Source organism: Syngnathus typhle, linkage group LG2, assembly GCF_033458585.1.
Source record: "Syngnathus typhle isolate RoL2023-S1 ecotype Sweden linkage group LG2, RoL_Styp_1.0, whole genome shotgun sequence".
NCBI classification, from domain to species: Eukaryota; Metazoa; Chordata; class Actinopteri; order Syngnathiformes; family Syngnathidae; genus Syngnathus; species Syngnathus typhle.
In genome coordinates this window covers 24,024,609-24,042,708 of record NC_083739.1, presented here as the reverse complement: position 1 = coordinate 24,042,708, position 18,100 = coordinate 24,024,609, and the positions used below count along the sequence as shown (strand labels likewise).

The 18,100-nt window shown below is 45.7% G+C and overlaps 1 protein-coding gene across 1 annotated transcript in view; it reads left to right on the top strand.

Annotated features, from left to right (window-relative positions):
- The first annotated feature begins 2,479 nt into the window (after nucleotides 1-2,479).
- Nucleotides 2,480-18,100, top strand: part of scn8aa (sodium channel, voltage gated, type VIII, alpha subunit a) — a 153,501-nt gene continuing 137,880 nt past the window's right edge. The window contains exon 1 of the mRNA XM_061272695.1: nucleotides 2,480-2,746. The gene's annotated coding sequence lies outside the window, so the exon portion shown is untranslated. The remainder of the gene's footprint in view (nucleotides 2,747-18,100) is intronic.

Below are 18,100 nucleotides of genomic sequence, written 5' to 3'. Positions count from 1 at the left end.
AGCCTTTTTTAAAGTTTTAATCACATTAACATTTCGTTGTAAACACAGAAGTAACAGCACTAGCTGGGCTAAAGTTTGAATAGCATTAACATTTTGTTGTTAACACGGAAGTAACAGCACTAGCTGGGCTAAAGTTTTAATAACATTAACATTTTGTTGTAAACACGGAAGTAACAGCACTAACTAGGCGGGTAAAAAAAAAAACATACCAGTCAACAGTCACTGAGAGCCGTCTTTGTCTTCCTACTGTCCACTGAAACCAGCAAAATCTTCCTCCTCAGTGTCTGATTGGAATAGCGCCAGATGTACGTCGCAACACTCTTTCTCATTCGCTCTTTCGTTGTCGCTTTCATCATCACTCTCGTCCTGAGGCAAATTCACTTCTGAGCTTGTGGTCTCCTCTCCGTCACACAGCAGACTGGCTTTTCGAAACCCATTGGTGATGGTGGATTTTTTCACACTGCTCCACACTGTCAGGATCCACTGGCAGACTTGTGCGAAAGTTGCTCTTCGCATGCGTCCAGTTTCTGTAAACGATTTCTCGCCGCTGGTCAGCCAAGACTCCCTTTCAAGTCGGGGGGCCACTTTAAATCGATTCATTTATTCCAAGTTTACGTGCAACCGCTCAGTTCCTTTCTTCATCAGCCAGCTCAAATTAACTTGGAAGCTGCGTCATACGCACGCCTTTCAGTTTCTTCCATCATTGGGCTCTGTTTACGCTAACTTTCCTCGTGCACAACGCGCCACTACTGTCTTCTTTGACGCATATACTCCACCTCTTTCACTCTTACCTTTTCTGCTGGAGTCTTCCCTGATGTCCGTTAGAAAAAATGCATGTAAAGTCGCAGCATGATTGCATAAGGTTTTTATTGTTTAATTACCATTTGTAAGAGAATATACACAAAGATGATTGTCAGGAAAGAGAGGATTATTTAGGGACGCATAACTTTTATTAACATAACAGCGGTCCACAGCCGTTTTATGAGTGTATAAGTGTATTAGTTATGAAAAAAATCACGGAAAAAAACTATGTAAGCTGCACTGGACTATAAGCCGCAGCGTTCAAAATTTGAGAAAAAAGTAGCAGCTTATAGTCCAAAATTTACAGTAAATGAGAGACCACAGCATCTGTCCTGTGTGCGGTGGCAGTGTCACTCAATGTCGGTGACCGTAGCATGCCGTGGTGGCAATTCCCTTAACCCACCCTGTTGGTGAGGGATGCCCTCAAGCCGAAGGAGTTCTAATGAAGTTTTTTTGTCTGTACAACTGTGGAGGCAATGGATGGGTACTGGTAGGCCAAGCGGAAATCAGCTTTGGTGGTTACTGAGGCAAAAACTCAGGCTTGGCATGAGTTTAGCAAGGCCGTGGAGAACGTCGTCTTGATGCCTTCAAGGGGGTCCAGTACAATGAGCTCAGTATCACGTCAGCTTTTTGAAGAGGCTGTGGTTATGGTGGCATCCTTAAAACGCAATGTTCATCAAGCCATTGGGATGAAAATTAGCACATCTGAGACCAAGATGCTCGGTCAGAGTCTGGGTCCTTTTTTCTTTTTTTACTTTGAATCCTCTCCAATGTGTTCTTTTTAGCTGGGGTGTATTGCACTGCTGGTTCACTTCTTTGCACTTGGGTCCTTCATCCTGCCACAAACGTAACAGGGATGTGCTCAGTGCAGTAATCAAAATCAACTGATTGTTTCTCATGTTGACTCCTAGCAACCTGTTAGGATAACTAGGATGTGTTCAAGTTTGTTGACAAGTGTGGAAATATTTAATTGACCTTCCTTACTGTCATACCTCCATGTGGCCATCTCCTGTCACGGATCAGAGACAGGGGTGACCAAATGCAGCACGGACCTTTATTGAAAAGGGGGGAAAGGGGAAGTGGAACGCTGGACTTGCGAGCTGGCTGGCGTGGCTGAGGAGCAGAGCACAGCGCGTAGTCATAGTCGGAGGCAGGTAGGTGGTCTAGGCAGGTGGTGATCAGAAGCGTGGTCAAAGGACTAGCAAGTAGTCGGGGCAGGCGGCGCTTTGTCTTTGCTTGACATAACCAATGCATGTCAAGGATTGGTCGGTGAGCAAGTTTCATGGTACTGATGACGCTCCAAAGTTCCCGACTAAGATGCTTAGAGCAATACAAGCAATGAAGTATCTCCATTCTACTTTTTGACAGTCATGATCAACTGGTAAAGATGTAAAATCTTGAATGGGTAAGAGTTTTACTCGGGAATTGATTCATTCACGTTTCATTCATTCCTAAGAAAATGTGTTTGGTTATTTTTAAATATGACCAACACGATATTTGACAGCTGTTCACACATTGTCATTGACTTTCTGCACTCGTTTGCACAGGTGTGGAATTCGATACGATCAGAATTCTTGCATTGACCTCACACGCAAGAGATACACGTGTGTTGTGTGCGCACCATCCGAGCACACACTCCTGTGGTGGCGCACTGGCGTCGGGCATTAGGAGGAGAGCGAGGCTGCAGGCCTAAATATCCTTTTGGATTGGAGCAGGAGGCACCGGGCGACACTCCCTCACATTGTGCTGAGAGACATCAATTAATTACGCAGGGAAGCTGCTCGGTCTGAGGAGGGCTGCTACTGCTGGAGGTGGAAGTGCTGGTGGAGGTGGTGGAGGAGGGAAGACGCCAGCATCAATATGGCGACAACTGCAGTTTCTCCCAGATCATTCGCGCCTCTGCAGTCCCGCGACGGCTCCACGGATTCACTGTGACGCTTACGAGGTAAGCGCACCTTCCCTTACATGTGGAACTCGTTGTTTGTGCAAGGCCAGGAGACAGCTGGTTCTTTTTTTTTTGTTTTGTTTTTTTGGGGTCGTCTTGCGTGAATGTCGCAGAGCTGCCCCGCACCCCCTCTTGTTATTCCTAAAGATCTGAATGTGTGTCTTGAGCGTCGTCCTCGGACTGGACTAAGGGAGGCAGGGGCGCGGAGCATAAGATGGTTCCATAAAAAAATAAAAAAAATAAATCGTATTGCGGGACACTTGCCTCTAGCTAAAAAAAAAAAAAAAACACACATTGCGGGACACCTGGCTCAACCTTGGATGACAGGAGTAATCAATCCTTCATTTCTCGTAGCTTCAATGCGTCTTTGTCTAATCGTTTCTCTCTTTCTGTCTTTTAAACATGTTCACGCACCCCCACACGCATGCACACGCACACAACGTGTATTGATTTGCTCGTCGACGAGACTCCACGGGTGTGGTGCACACCCTTCAAGGCGTCGCGCTGGGGAAAACTGGATTTGGGATCTAGCGCGCCGCATGGAAGACTTTTGCATGTCTCACCAAAAATGATGTTAATGGTTCGTGAGGTTGCTGCATGTGACAAGGATTATTTTCTTTTTTGTTACCATCCATTGCAGCAGCAACCTGCCTGCCCGCCTCGGTTAATGTGTCGCTTTGCGCAAAGTATCCTCCAATGTTACACAAACATCCACTCTGGTTGTCGTCACGGCTACAAAAGCAGAAAACCCCCGAATGTGCGTGCCTATTGTGTAGTATGTGGACGACCCTTTGGCTGTATTCATAGGCCAGATCTATGTTCTTTTCTGAGCCGTTTAATTTTATACATGCACGCGCGCATTGTGTATGCATGCGCGTTTGCCAGAAGAGCAGCAGAAGGCTCGGTAGCTCTCTAGTCCAGGGTCCATTATAAAAGCAGACGTTTTTGCATAAGGGGATACAGAGCGTTTGATTGTATGTGCGTGTGCGCGTGCGTTTGTATGTGAGAGAGAGCTTCTCACGACCAACATGTAACACGTAAATGTGTTGGGTGAGCGTCAAAAAATGAGTCAAATCTTATGCTGCGACTGTCTAAGAGAATGGCACATCCGTTGTTAACTGTTGGCTTTTCTCCAATAGCTTGTATACCTTTTATTTCTGCCGAATGCTGGCTCACATGAGTTGAGTTGACCCTGAAATCTCCTGCAGCTTGAGCACTTGTCATGTTACCATCATATGCTGACTAAAAGGCTCTTCCTGAGTAGAGCAGCCATTAAAGAGCAGCCTAATAAAGTAGCCTAAAATAGGGCAGTGCAGTGTTCTAGTATATGGAAATGTCTTCAACCCAAGATCCTGCTCAGTATACTTACTTCTCAAAGGCTTTCATTTATTTCCCTCCCAAAAAATTATCAACCTTTGAAGTGAATGTTTGTCCTTAAATTTCCTGCTTCACAATCAGGCACGCAAGAAACCACTGTCATTGTTTAATTACAATTGACACATTTGTCAACTGCAATTGGTAAAACATTAAGCCTTGTTACGGAAGGGTTGGCAACACATTAAAATATACCATGGCGTATTGTTCCGGGCATGTGCCAATAGCCTGGAGAAATGGCTGATGTGTTTTTCTTCCCAAAACGGGACACAATAGCTATTTCAAAGCCGAGTCTTACAGAATGATTACGTTAACGTCATTTCAACTGAAGTTCTGGAGCGACAGGGGTCACAACTATATTTGTAAGTCAGAATTTTACCGCACAGTCACCTTGGGGATGGACCCTCAAATATTAATTACCGTTTTTTTCCATGTATAATGCGCCCCATGTATAATACGCACCCTAAAAATGGCATGTCGATGCTGGAAAAAAGTCTGTACCCATGTATAATACGCACCCAAATTTTGAATCCTACTTAAGTCCGTAAACGTAAAATTATTTCCGAAAAAATATCATCTTTGGGAACAACCGGATGATATTCTGCCGGTCAGTATCACTGCGCATGCGCTAGCAAACGCGATAGCGAAGAAATGTTTCGGATTTGTGTAGGGTACATTGTGACCGCAAACGAGCAGGTGATCGAGCAAGCGTCTGATACGAGAGCATTGTGTTCGTATGGAACGTGTTTGAAGTGAACAGCAGAGAAGAAAGCGCATCTGTAATGGCGGCCTCCGTATCACATCCGGATAAAAAAAATATATATATATATATATATATATATATATATATATATATATATATATATATATATATTAGGGGTGTAAATCGCGGGTTTTGTCACGATACGATATAATATCGATATAAAGAACTACGATACGATATTTGCCGATATCTTAAAGCCTGCTGCGATTCATTCACGATATATCGCGATATAGTGCTTTACGATCGATTATTATTTTTTTTAAATAAAAAATATAGAACAATATCCTGATTTACAACAATTCATACGCAAAATCAACAAGGTACTGCAAACTCTTTATTTAGGAAATTACAAGAGTATTGTAGTATACAAATTGCTTACTTTAACACTGAACTTTGATGTCGTGTTTTTTCTTTAAATGTGCGGCGAGATTTGTGCTCCCTGAATATTTGATCACCGCATGGCAGGATTTACAAACTGCACGTGTCTTGTCCGTTGAGCCATCTTTTCTTTGGAATCCAAAGTGCTTCCAAACGAATGACTTGAAGCCTAAAGGGGAGCAAATTTCCTCGTCTTTTTGGACACTAGCCATAGCACCAGCCCAGGAGCCGCGTACTAGTTGTCGACTCCCCTTTCACGTGCAGCAACGCCGCGCACTGCTCCCTGCTCCCGGAAAGAGGAAGCAAGCAACAATGAACTGGATTTCAAAATAAAGTCGCGTCTAATGTCCGAGGTCAAACACGGCGATATAAATCGATGTTTACCTTTAGCATCGATGCCAATAAATCGTAGAGCATTATATCGATTAATCGATGTGTATCGATGTATCGTTACACCCCTAATATATATATATATATATATATATATATATATATATATTATGGGGAGCACCCCCTAAGGTGGCAGAGAACGGGCGAGCCAAGATCCTGTGGGACTTCCAGATCCAGACTGACAAGATGGTGATGGCGAACCAACCGGACATTGTGGTGGTGGACAAACAGCAGAAGAAGGCCGTTGTAGTGGATATAGCAATACCAAGCGATGGCAACATCAGGAAAAAAGAACTTGAGAAGCTAGAGAAATACCAGGGCCTCAAAGAAGAGCTTGAGAAGGCCTGGAAAGTGAAGGCCTCGGTGGTGCCCGTGGCACTTGGGGCAGTGACCCCCAAACTGGAGGAGTGGGTACAGCAGATTCCAGGAACAACATCAGACATCTCAGTCCAGAAGAGTGCAGTGCTAGGAACAGCCAAAATACTGCGCAGAACCCTCAAGCTCCCAGGCCTCTGGTAGCGGACCCGAGCTTGGAGTGGGAGACCACCCGCGGAGGGTGAGAGGGGAATTTTTATATATATATTTTTTGTACCCATGTATAATGCGCACCCCAGATTTTAGGACAATAAATTAGTTAAATTTTGCGCATAAAATAAATAAATAAATTTTGGCATAGTATTATTATTCGATGTTTATTCTTTATCTTTCAAATTCATTTAAAACTGAAGGCATTTTTAGTTGGAGTGCAACTGTACAAGGCAAAATATTGAACAGTTTGGTCCGCTCTACACAACACAATACAGTAAACCCTCGCTACATCGCGGTTTGTTTATCGCAGATCTTTTAAAAAAATAAAACTTCTAAATTGAGGAATTATGGCACAAAACTTGCCCACGCGCCAGCAGAAGGCAAGGAGTGCCCACACAATTCCTATAATAAAAATTGTTATAATAATAAGAGTTCTAAAAACATATTTACAGTGTAGTACCTTGTTATAGAAAAATTGTTGTAATAATAAAATAGTTCTAAAAACATATTTATAGTATGTACCGTAATTTTCGGACTATAAGTCGCGTTTTTTTTCATAGTTTGGGTGGGGGGGCGACTTATACTCAGGAGCGACTTATATATGTTTTTTTTTTTTTTAAAATTAAAAAAAAAAAGTGAAACCGCGATAAACAAACCGCAATGTAGTAAGGGATTACTGTAATTTGAATTTCAAGTGACGACAGCAGCGCAACGTCGCGTCAGCAGCAGCTTGTCGAGTCAATCTTTGTCCTTTATGTAAACAACCGTCGCGCTGCTGACGCAGCGTCGCAACAACACGTGAGCAACAACAGGCTAAACGATAGGTATGCTAACGTGACATAAACACAAACTAAGAGCTGAGAACGGCCCTGACGTCAAATTCAGAGTTATTCAAAAATCTATTACATAAATAACACGTTAATAAAACCATCTGCGTCACTCCAATTAATTAAATCCATCAATCGTCCTTTGTCAACAATGCGTGCGCGCCGCTGACGGCTTTTGCACTTCAAAATATTCCACAGGCCCATATAACGATATATAAATTATATACCAAATAACTATTATACAGGGCGGCTCGGTGGCGCACTGGGTAGCACGTCCGCCTCACAGTTAGGAGGGTGCGGGTTCGATTCCACCTGTGTGGAGTTTGCATGTTCTCCCGGGGCCCGCGTGGGTTTTCTCCGGGCACTCCGGTTTCCTCCCACATCCCAAAAACATTCTTGGTAGGCCGATTGGAGACTCCAAATTGTCCCTAGGTGTGAGTGCGAGTGCGGATGGTTGTTTGTCTCTGTGTGCCCTGCGATCGGCTGGCAACCGGTTCAGGGTGTCCCCCGCCTACTGCCCGATGACGGCTGGGATAGGCTCCAGCACGCCCGCGACCCCCGTGGGGACTAAGCGGTTCAGAAAATCGATAGATGGATAACTATTATATAAGCAATAATGTTATCAAACCATCTGTGCACTCTAAATCATTAAATCCATCTATCAAATTCCTCGTCCTTTGTCAACATCGCCGTGCGTGCGCCTTGACGTCAGCCTCGTCGTTATTCCACAGATCTACTATATAACTATATTGTAGCGTTAACAAAGTTCAAGGAAAGACGTAGGTTTGGTAAACGACTCTTTATTTAACAAAACAAAATTACAGACGTGTGGCGGCGTGGACTTCCAGCCACGGAAGTGAAAGAGAGCTCCATAGAATAGGACCGGGCGTGCGTAAAAGCCATGACCGAGCCCCATCCACTGTCGTCGGACAGCCACCCGGCTGAGAGCCGGTGCCCGACTTCAATCCTCGGAATATTTTGAAGTGCAAGAGCCGTCAGCGGCGCGCACGCATTGTTGACAAAGGACGATTGATGGATTTAATGAATTGGAGTGACGCAGATGGTTGTATTAACGTGTTATTTATGTAATAATTTTTTGAATAACTCTGAATTTTACGTCAGGGCCGTTCTCAGCTCTTAGTTTGTGTTTATGTCACGTTAGCATACCTATCGTTTAGCCTGTTGTTGCTCGTTCATGACTGTTCTTGGTGTTGGATTTTGTAGAATAAATTGCCCCCCAAAATGCGATTTATACTCCGGAGCGACTTATATATGTTTTTTTTCGCTTTTTTGGGCATTTTATGGCTGGTGCGACTTATACTCCGGTGCGACTCTTAGTCCGAAAATTACGGTACACTTATACCTTGTTATAAAAAAAAATAAAAGTTCTAAAAACATATTAACAGTATGTTAAGAATTCTCCATGTTATTTATGTTATTCAGCCGTGCTTTGATTTGAGGTAGGGTCGATTTATTATGAAGACCGTTTTCAGGCGATACCACTCCCTTTTTTACGTTCATGCACACATGTTGGTTACAGTAGTACAGGAGTCATTGAGGATGTAAGTGGGTCTCCTAACAAGAGAAATGAACGATCGCACGTGTCTAACCTTTAGGACAATGTAGCATTGCTCCAAATGTTCGCTTAAATTCCGTTAAATGTCCGTTTTCGCGTGTTAGCACGATCGCAAATTAGCACGATCGCGAATTAGCATCTTTCCGCTAACTCGTTAGCCTGCCCAGTACGTCTTGTTAACAGGTTACACGCACACACGTATAATGTGTGTATTTTTCAGTATTTATACACAATTTTATGTATGTTAGTTATACTATTAATGTATTATGTACATGTTTGAAACAATTATTTAATGTTCTAATAATAAAATATGCACTTAAATGGTTTCATATACATTTATTGACACAAAAATGCACAGATGAGGGTGACCGTACTTTGCGGATTTCACTTATCGCGGGTGGTTTTTGGAACCAATTATCTGCGATAAATGAGGGATTACTGTACACAAGTTTTTGTTTTAATACATAATTTTCCATTTATGTCCAATAGCTGTTGTGCTTGGCAGTCATGCTCTCGCGTTGTTGTAACTGTAGGTGGGTCCGTGCAGTCATGGTTGCCAGGTTACTCTGGGCTTCTTGTTTTGAAAAGGTTTTCATTTGCTTATTCTGAAATTGTAACCCCTATGTTGGACTTTTTCTGGTCCCAAACCCAGGAGAGACCACAAGCTTGCCTTTTTGTCCTTTATTTTACTGTACACAACTGGCAAAACAGAGTACCTCTCACAATTACAGAAGCGTGAGAGGATTAACGGCGTTGCAACAACACTTAAAGAGGTCATTGTTTCTGAGATTAATCACAGTCATGGTTTCATAAAATCAAAATGTAAAACATATACGTATAGTGGTATCTCTACTTACGAACGATTATACTTACGAATTTTTCAAGATACGAACCGGATCCTCGCAATTTTTTTTGCATCTACTTAGGAACCAATTTTTGACATCCGAACCAACCAGGATCCCCCATCCCCAAGCAAAGTTAGGAGGTCGAGAAAAAAAGTGATATTTTTTGTTATAAAGGTTTGAAAAAGCAAAACTAAAACTGTTATCTGTGTTTTTACACAGAGTAAAATGACTTCTGGGATAGTCCGGCACGCATGATTTTCTTTTACATTGTTTCCTACGGGAAACGTTGCCTCTACTTACAAACATTTCTACTTACAAACCCGATCATAGTACCAATTAAGTTCGTAAGTAGAGGTACCACTGCATTCAAAATCTGAGATGTACAATGACGTCATGCTACGGGCACTCCAATTGATCAAACTACATGACATTACACCTGTTAAATAAGGATATGGGTGGTGGTCTCAATGTACATGTCTTGGAAAAATGTCCGCGATGGTATAATAAACATACCGTGGCTCCAAGGTATAAATCATGTTACGGTACGGAATCCAATCCCCTCTATGACAATGTAGAGACGCAGGTCGTTGCAAATTGTCCAATCGAGGTTGTTATCCATCTCTCCCGCCTTTTCAGAATGATTGATAAAAGCTGCCTCTGAAGTTGTTATTTAGGGTTTTCTTCCTTGGCACCGTTGACAGCCATATCAATCTACGCACAACCGTCCAGTTTATTGTTTCTCAACTGGGAGTAAAATCCAAAATACTTTAAAACCTTGGCTTTGAACTAAAATGGTGCAAGTTTGAATTGGTTGTTTTTCCTATCTCCATCCATCTTGTCTCTTTTGAGTTGTCACAAAACTGTGGTTGCGCAGTGCTGCCCTTTATCAACCTGGTAATAATAATAATAATAATAACTGGGATTTATATAGCGCTTTTCTAGGTACCCAAAGTTGCTTTACATGTGTGGGGGGAGGGGGGGCTGGGGGAGGAGGGAGGAAAAAGAAGAACAAAGAAACACCAAGGGCAGGGTCAGTTAGGAAAGGCTAATGTGAAGAGGTGGGTTTTTAGGGTGGTTTTGAAAGTAGGGAGGGAGGGGGCATCTCTGGTGTGCCTGGGGAGAGCGTTCCAGAGAGAGGGGGCAGCCACGGAGAAGGCCCTGTCGCCCCAGGTTCGGCGCCTGGTCTTGGGGACCTCCAGGAGGCCGGCATCACTCGACCTGAGGGAACGGGATGGGACGTGTGGCTGGAGGAGGTCAGAGAGGTAGGGTGGAGCCAGGTTATGGAGTGCCTTGTAGGTGGTGAGGAGTATTTTAAAGGTGATTCTATATTTGACAGGCAGCCAGTGGAGGTCATGAAGGACAGGTGTGATGTGCTCTCTGGAGCGGGTTCCGGTGAGCAGGCGGGCAGCGGAGTTCTGGACATATTGCAGTTTGTTGAGGGTTTTGGAGGTGATGCCGTAGAGGATGTTGTTGCAGTAGTCTAGTCGGGATGAGATGAATGCGTGGATGAGGGTTTCGGCAGCAGAGGATGTGAGGGAGGGCCGGAGACGGGCAATGTTTCTGAGGTGGAAGAATGCAGTTTTGGTGATGTGGTTTACGTGGGGGAGGAATGAGAGGGTAGGGTCGAAAATTACCCCTAGATTGCGGATGTGGGTGGAGGTAGTGACAAGGGAGCCGTCGATGTTTAGTGAAAAGTTCTGAGTGGAGCGAGTGAGGGAGTCGGGGCCAATGATGATTATTTCAGATTTTTTGCAGTTGAGTTTTAGAAAGTTATTTTGCATCCAGGTTTTTATGTCTGTGAGGCAGGTGGTGAGGATGGAGTGGGTGGCTGCGGTGATGGTCGTGGTGGAAAGGTATAGTTGTGTGTCGTCGGCATAGCAGTGAAATTGAAGGCCGTGGTGGCGGAGGATCTGACCGAGGGGTAGGAGGTAGATGGTGAAGAGTAAGGGGCCAAGTACTGAGCCCTGGGGGACGCCGTGGGTGACTGGGGCAGTGGAGGAGGTGCAGTTGTTGATTGAAATAAATTGCTGACGGTCAGAGAGGTAGGATTTCATCCAGGAGAGGGCAGTGCCGGATAAACCAAGGGAGGAGTGGAGGCGTGATAGGAGGATGGAGTGGTTGATGGTGTCGAAGGCAGCACTGAGGTCGAGGAGGATGAGGATGGAGAGGGAACCAGAGTCGGCGGAGAGGAGGATGTCGTTGGTGACCTTGAGGAGAGCAGTTTCTGTGCTGTGGAGTGAGCGGAAGCCGGATTGGAACGTTTCGTATAGGTTGTTGTGGTGAAGGTGGGATTTAATTTGGGAGGCAACTGCACGTTCGAGGATTTTAGAGAGGAAGGGTAGGTTAGAGATGGGCCTGTAGTTGTTGGGGGAGTCGGGGTCGAGACCGGGTTTCTTGAGAATGGGGGTGATGGCAGCCAGCTTGAGGGCAGGAGGGACAGAGCCAGTAGATAGGGAGGAGTTAATTATAGTGGTGATGAGAGGTGAGAGTGAGGGGAGGCAGGCTATGACTAAAGTGGATGGGATTGGGTCGAGGATGCAGGTGGAGGCTTTCATACCAGAAGTTATGGAGGATAGGTCAGCTGTGGTGATTTCGGAGAAGAAGTTGAGTGGGTGGTTGGAGAGTAGAGGGGGGGCATGTTCGAGGGTAGGGGAGGAGGTGGGAGAGGAGGCGGCCAGTTCAGTGTGGATGGTGTTGATTTTTGATTGAAAAAATGATAAAAATTCTTCACATTTGCTGGTGGTGAATGAGATGGTGGTGGTGTCCATGGGTTTGAGGAGTTGGGTTACAGTAGAGAAGAGGATCTTGGGGTTGTTGCTACCAGATTGTATAATGGAGGAGTAGTGGGAAGTGCGTGCATTGTTGAGGGCATCTCTGTATTCCTGTTGGTGTAGTGTGTAGATGTCCAGGTGAACAGTGAGACCGGTTTTCTTTGAGAGCCGTTCAAGCTGCCGGCCCTTGGCTTTAAGGTGACGGAGGTGGTCAGTGTACCAGGGGGCGGTGTGGGTGTAGGAGACAGTTTTGGTTTTTATGGGGGCGAGTTGATTAAGACAGGAGGAGAGTGCGCTGTTGTAGCTGTTAACCAGTTCAGTGGGGGAGGCGTTCAAAGTGAGGGTGTGATCGGAGGTGGTGTTAGTCAGTAGGGCGGAAAGAGAGGGGGGGTGGATTGATTTCATGTTCCGGTATGATATGGAGCGTTGCTGCTTGATAAGGGGGGTGGGGATGTCTATGTCCAGGGTGAGGGCCAGGTGGTCTGAGAGGATGTCTGTGAGGTTGAAGCTGGTGAGATTGCTGATGGAGAGTCCAGTGGTGCAAATTAAGTCCAGGGTGTGTCCTTTTTTGTGGGTGGGGAAGTCAACGTGTTGAGTGATATTAAATGAGTTGAGAATGTCCAGAAATTCAGTGGCTGTTTTGCAGATGGTGGAATCGACGTGAATGTTGAAATCTCCCAGTAGGATGACTGAAGGTGAAATGGCACAGAGTTGGGTGAGAAATTCAGAGAGATCGGAAAGGAATGCAGGGTTGGGTTTGGGGGGGCGGTAGATGATTGCAGTGACCAGGGGTTTGGGGCCAGGCAGCTTGAAAGACTGGTGCTCAAAGGAGGAGGGGGTGGTGATGGTTACAGCAGTGGGTTTCAAGTGTTGGCGGTATATTGTGGCTATACCGCCACCACAACTGTCACGTGGTTTATCCATGTAGGTGTATCCTGGGGGTGTAGCTCTGTTGAGGTGAATGTATTCCAGTGGTTTTTGCCAGGTTTCGGTTATGCTGAAAAAGTCTATGTTGTTGTCAGTTATGAATTCACTGAGTATTGGTCCTTTTTTATTGAGTGAGCGGGTATTGAGCAGAGCGAATTTGAGGGATGGGTAAAGTTGGATGGGTGGGGGAGCTTTGGTTAACGGTTGTAGATAGGCAGAGCGCGCGTGTGGTTTGCTATTGTGATGACGTGTGACGTCACTGGGGGTGGATCGGTTGCGTGACCAGAGTGATGGGATGCAGTGTTGTTCAGTCCGGGAGTAAATAAACTTTCTGCGGGAGCTTCTGTGGATGTATCTGGGTCGGCGAAGCAGTCCGTGTGTTTTGATGGTTGCTGTGGTGTCTGGAGGTATGGTGGTGTGGTTGTTGAGTTTAAGGAGTTGCAGAGCGGAGTATTTGAGTAGCATGCTGGCAGTGGTGGATGTTAGCCTGAGATCGTTGGCCGACGGCTGCACACTCTCACAGTGGCAGAGAATGGCACAGAAAGCCGGGGGCGTCCAGTTACGCGGCCCACTGGTCGCGGGGAGCTGTACTGATGATGCTGGTTGCCGGCTAGCCCTGGAGCCGCCAGCTAACCAGACAGTCGGCGGGTAGCCAGGAGGGCTATCCGCGGTGCGATCCGGGAGAAAAGTCCGGAAAACAGCTCGTAGCGGCAGGTTGTTGCTGGGCGATGGTAGCCAGTGGAGTGGAGCATCTACTGAATCAGTGGAGCAGCGGGTGAGTGAGAAATCTGTCGTCTGTCAAAGTAATCCAAGCTGATGCCAGGTGGCGAAGTGGGTAAAAGTTGACAGGTAGAAAGCTACGTACTTAGTACACACTTAGTATAAAATAAAACAAAACTAAAGAAAAAGATACTAAGTCGCATAGAACTAAAACTAAGGAAGGAAGGAGAAGCGGCGAACAAGCGAGACGCCAGCGTCCTCTCACAACCGGAGATTAAAATGTGACTGGTTGCTTGTGAAGTAGCTTGTGGACACGGTAAAAAGGTATTGAAAGTATCGATGCTCACTTAAAGAATCGATACTTGGTATCGGCACAAAAAGTATCGGGATACATTAAAATGTTATATTTTTCCCAGCCCTAATAGGTGAGGTACACCCAGAATAGTTACTGCCTGGCCAAAACATTGTCCCTTGCCCCCGTGTTTGCTTTTCTCCTCTTTGATATGTCCAGTGTGTATCCAGCATAGCATGTGATTTTCTAGACTGTGTGTAATGATTATCCTCTCAACTTTGGATGCCATCAGCCTCAATGATTTTGTCACATTAGTTCCAGTACTTGCTAACATGTGGTCATCCAGGGTCCAGATGATCTCTTTCATCCACTTGAAAGCATTTTCATGGCTGGCAATCCATTCGACATCTGTTCCCTGTCTTAGTATTTGGCTTAATGGCGCTGTCGCTTCTGACAGGTTGGGAACAAAACTGGCAAGATTAGTCACCATGCCGAGAATTGTGTTGAGATCTGCTTCATTCTATGGTGGTTGCATATCTTTGATGGCTTGGGGTCTGTTTCAGGTCATACATTGTGAGTCTGTGTCTGAAGTAGCTCACTTCAGGTACACAGATGGGTTGAGTTTGACTCCTCGTTCTACTGTATAGTCCAACTGACTGAGCATAGCTCTTGAGTTATATCCTGGGGACCCCAGTGCTGCTGACCAAAGTGTCAGAGTTGGTGTCTCAGCCTGACATACTGTGGCCTGCCTGTGAGGTAGTCAGAGATCCATACCACCAAGAAGGGGTCCACTCCCATTCTACTCAGTTTGGCAAGGGGGGCGGATGGTATTGAAGGCACTGGAGAAGTCCAAGAAGAGAATCTTTGCCGTGGCTCTCCCTTTGTCCAGGTGGGAGTGGACTCAGTATAATAGCTAGAAGGTGGCACGGCGTGAGCTGAGATGGGGGGGGTGGTTTATGTGGAGGCAAGGGGTGGTGATGCTGTGTTGTCCATGGGGAGATGAGTTGTGGAGGGAAGGGGTGATGGCTGCAGCAGAGGTGGGGGGTCAAGGACTGGTCAGACCTGTAAAATAACTTATTCAGTTCATTTGCCTGCTCCATTGCCCCTCAACGGCCCTGGTCTTTGTTTTGTGGTTATGGTCCTCACACCGTCCCAGACGGCCCTCATGTTATTTTCACTCCGCTTCTAATCCACCTTTCTCTTGTAGGGGTCTTTGGCTACCCTCACACAGTGTTTCACCTCTTGCTGTGCTGCCTTCATGGCCTCTTTGTCTCTGCTCTTGAAGGCAGCCATCTTCCTGTTTAGGACAGCCTTGACTTTCCATTGTTATTTGGGTAGTAGTAGACGGTCTCAACAGGAGAAACAGACAGTGTCTCTATATGTCCTCACCGTGTGGATCGATCGGCACATCTCAGTTTGTGGAGTTAAAGCAGACCCACAGCGCGCTTTCCATCTCAGGTTACAACCACCTGATGTTCCCAGTTGTTACTGGCTGCTTTTAGTCCAGGGGCGTGTACTGTGGCTGGTTGTCTGCCATTTTCTAAGTGTGTCTTTTGGGATTATTCAAAAGTATTACCGTGTTTTTCCATGCAAAATGCGCCCCCGTGCATAATACGCACCCTATAAATGGCATGTCGATGCTGGAAAAAAGCCTGTACCCATGTATAATACGCACCCAAATTTTGACTCTTACTTAAGTCCGTAAACGTAAAATCATTTCAGAAAAAAGATCATCTTTGGGAACAACCGGATGTTATTCTGCCACTCAGTATCACTGCGCATGCGCTAGCAAATTCGATAGAGAAGAAATGTTTTGGATTTGTGTAGGGTACATTGTGACAGCAAACGAGCAGGTGATCGAGCAAGCGTCTGATACGAGAGCATTGTGTTCGTATGGAGCGTGTTTGAAGTGAACAGCAGAGAAGAAAGGAACAAGGCAAAGTGTTGTGAAATAAAATATTACCTGTAATACGCATTTTGTTATTTGCTGATTGAAACTGCTAATTAAACTGTGAATTGAAACTAATAGGTAGAGAACTGAACTCTTGCTCTTTATATAGCTGACGTGTCTTGCGCATCCGTTCTGCGCATACTGTCATGGCGGCCTCCGTATGATACCCGGTCTGCGATGGAGATTAAAAAACAAACAATATTTGACAATAACACACCCTCAAGGATTGCACCATCGCATCAAACGATGTGTCGTCAATTATGAATTTTACTGACTAAGTGTGTTGGGCAGGATGGCTGAATGCGATGCGCGATTGACGACAAACAAGAAGAAAGGTGTGATATCAAGTTTTATTTCGAGGGGGATTTTCTTCAAAAATTGTTGTACCCATGCATAATGCGCACCCCAGATTTTAGGACAATAAATTAGTTAAAATTTGCGCATTATGCATGGGAAACACGGTAAGTGCATTTTGTGCAGTAAATTGTGGGATGTGTGACTTTGTCTGTTGTATACAGTAATCCCTCGGTACTTCATGCTTCACCTATCGTGGCCTCGCTCTATCACGGATCTTTTTCGAAACAAATATTGCGGCTAGAGGTTTTTATTTTAATTTACTTTTTATTTTTATTTTTTTTTATATCTCACTCACGCACACACATTCACATCGTCATATGCAGGAATGAAGCACACAAGACCACCATCAGTGACCTCGGGCGTCACTTGGAGCTGACTTTGTCTGACCATATGACACTAATGGCCAATGGGAACATGTTGAGCTGTGTCCTTGCAGCTGATTGGCTTTGCAGTTCTAACTACAATTTATCTCAGATTTGCGCTTCATCACGGAAGGTTTTTTTACTTTGAGACTTTAGTGAAAATGTTTTCACCGGGTGGGTGTGGAACCAATTAACCGCTATAAACGAGGGATTACTGTACACCTAAATCTCCATTTTACTCAATTCAATCGTGACTTTCTGTCTAACCGGGTTTGGTCATGGGCCCCAATTTTTTTGTCATAAATACATTTTCAAGTAGTATGTTAAATGGACAATATAAGGGCCGTACGAAGCTACATAAATGACTAGCGTGTAATCCTTAGTGCTAGTCATTTGATGAAGTTCCGTGACCAATTTCAAGGCCTTTAATAAGAAGAATTCATGCTGTTTGATCTTTATGACTGCTTTGTTGCAGTGTTAGGCCCATCCATGAGTCGTCACCTTATCGTGGTGGAGGGGTTTGTGTGCCCCTATGATCCTAGGAGCCATGTTGTCTGGGGCTTCATGCCCCTGGTAGGGTCACCCATGGCAAACGGGTCCGAGGTGAGGGGCCAGACAAAGCACGGCTCACACAAGCCCCTTATGAAGAAAAACATGAATGAATTTTGTTTTCCCTCGCCCGGACGCGGGTCACCAGGGCCCCCCTCTGGAGCCAGGCCTGGAGGCCGGGCTCGAAGGCGAGCGTCTGGTGGCCGGGCCTTCGCCTATGGGGCCCAGCCAGGGACAGCCCGAAAAGGAAACGTGGGTCACCCTTCCCATGGGCTTACCACCTGTGGGAGGGGCCAAAGGGGTCGGGTGTAGTGTAAGCTGGGTGGTGGCCAAAGGTGGGGACCTTGGCGGTCCGATCCCCGGCTGCAGAGGCTGGCTCTTGGGACATGTAATGTCACCTCTCTGGCTGGAAAGGACCGCGAGCTGGTGTGCGAGGCAGAAAAGTTCCGACTAGACATAGTCCGACTTGCCTCCACACACAGTTTGGGTTCCGGTACAAGCCCTCTCGAGAGAGGCTGGACTCTCTTCCATTCTGGAGTTGCCCATGGTGAGAGGCGTCGAGCAGGTGTGGGTATTCTTATTGCCTCCCGGCTGGGCTCCTGCACATTGGGGTTCACCCCGGTGAACGAGAGGGTATCCTCCCTCCGTCTTTGGGTGGGGGGACGGGTCCTGACTGTTGTTTGTGTCTATGCACCAAATGGCAGCTCAGAGTACCCACCCTTCTTGGGCTCCTTGGAGGAAGTG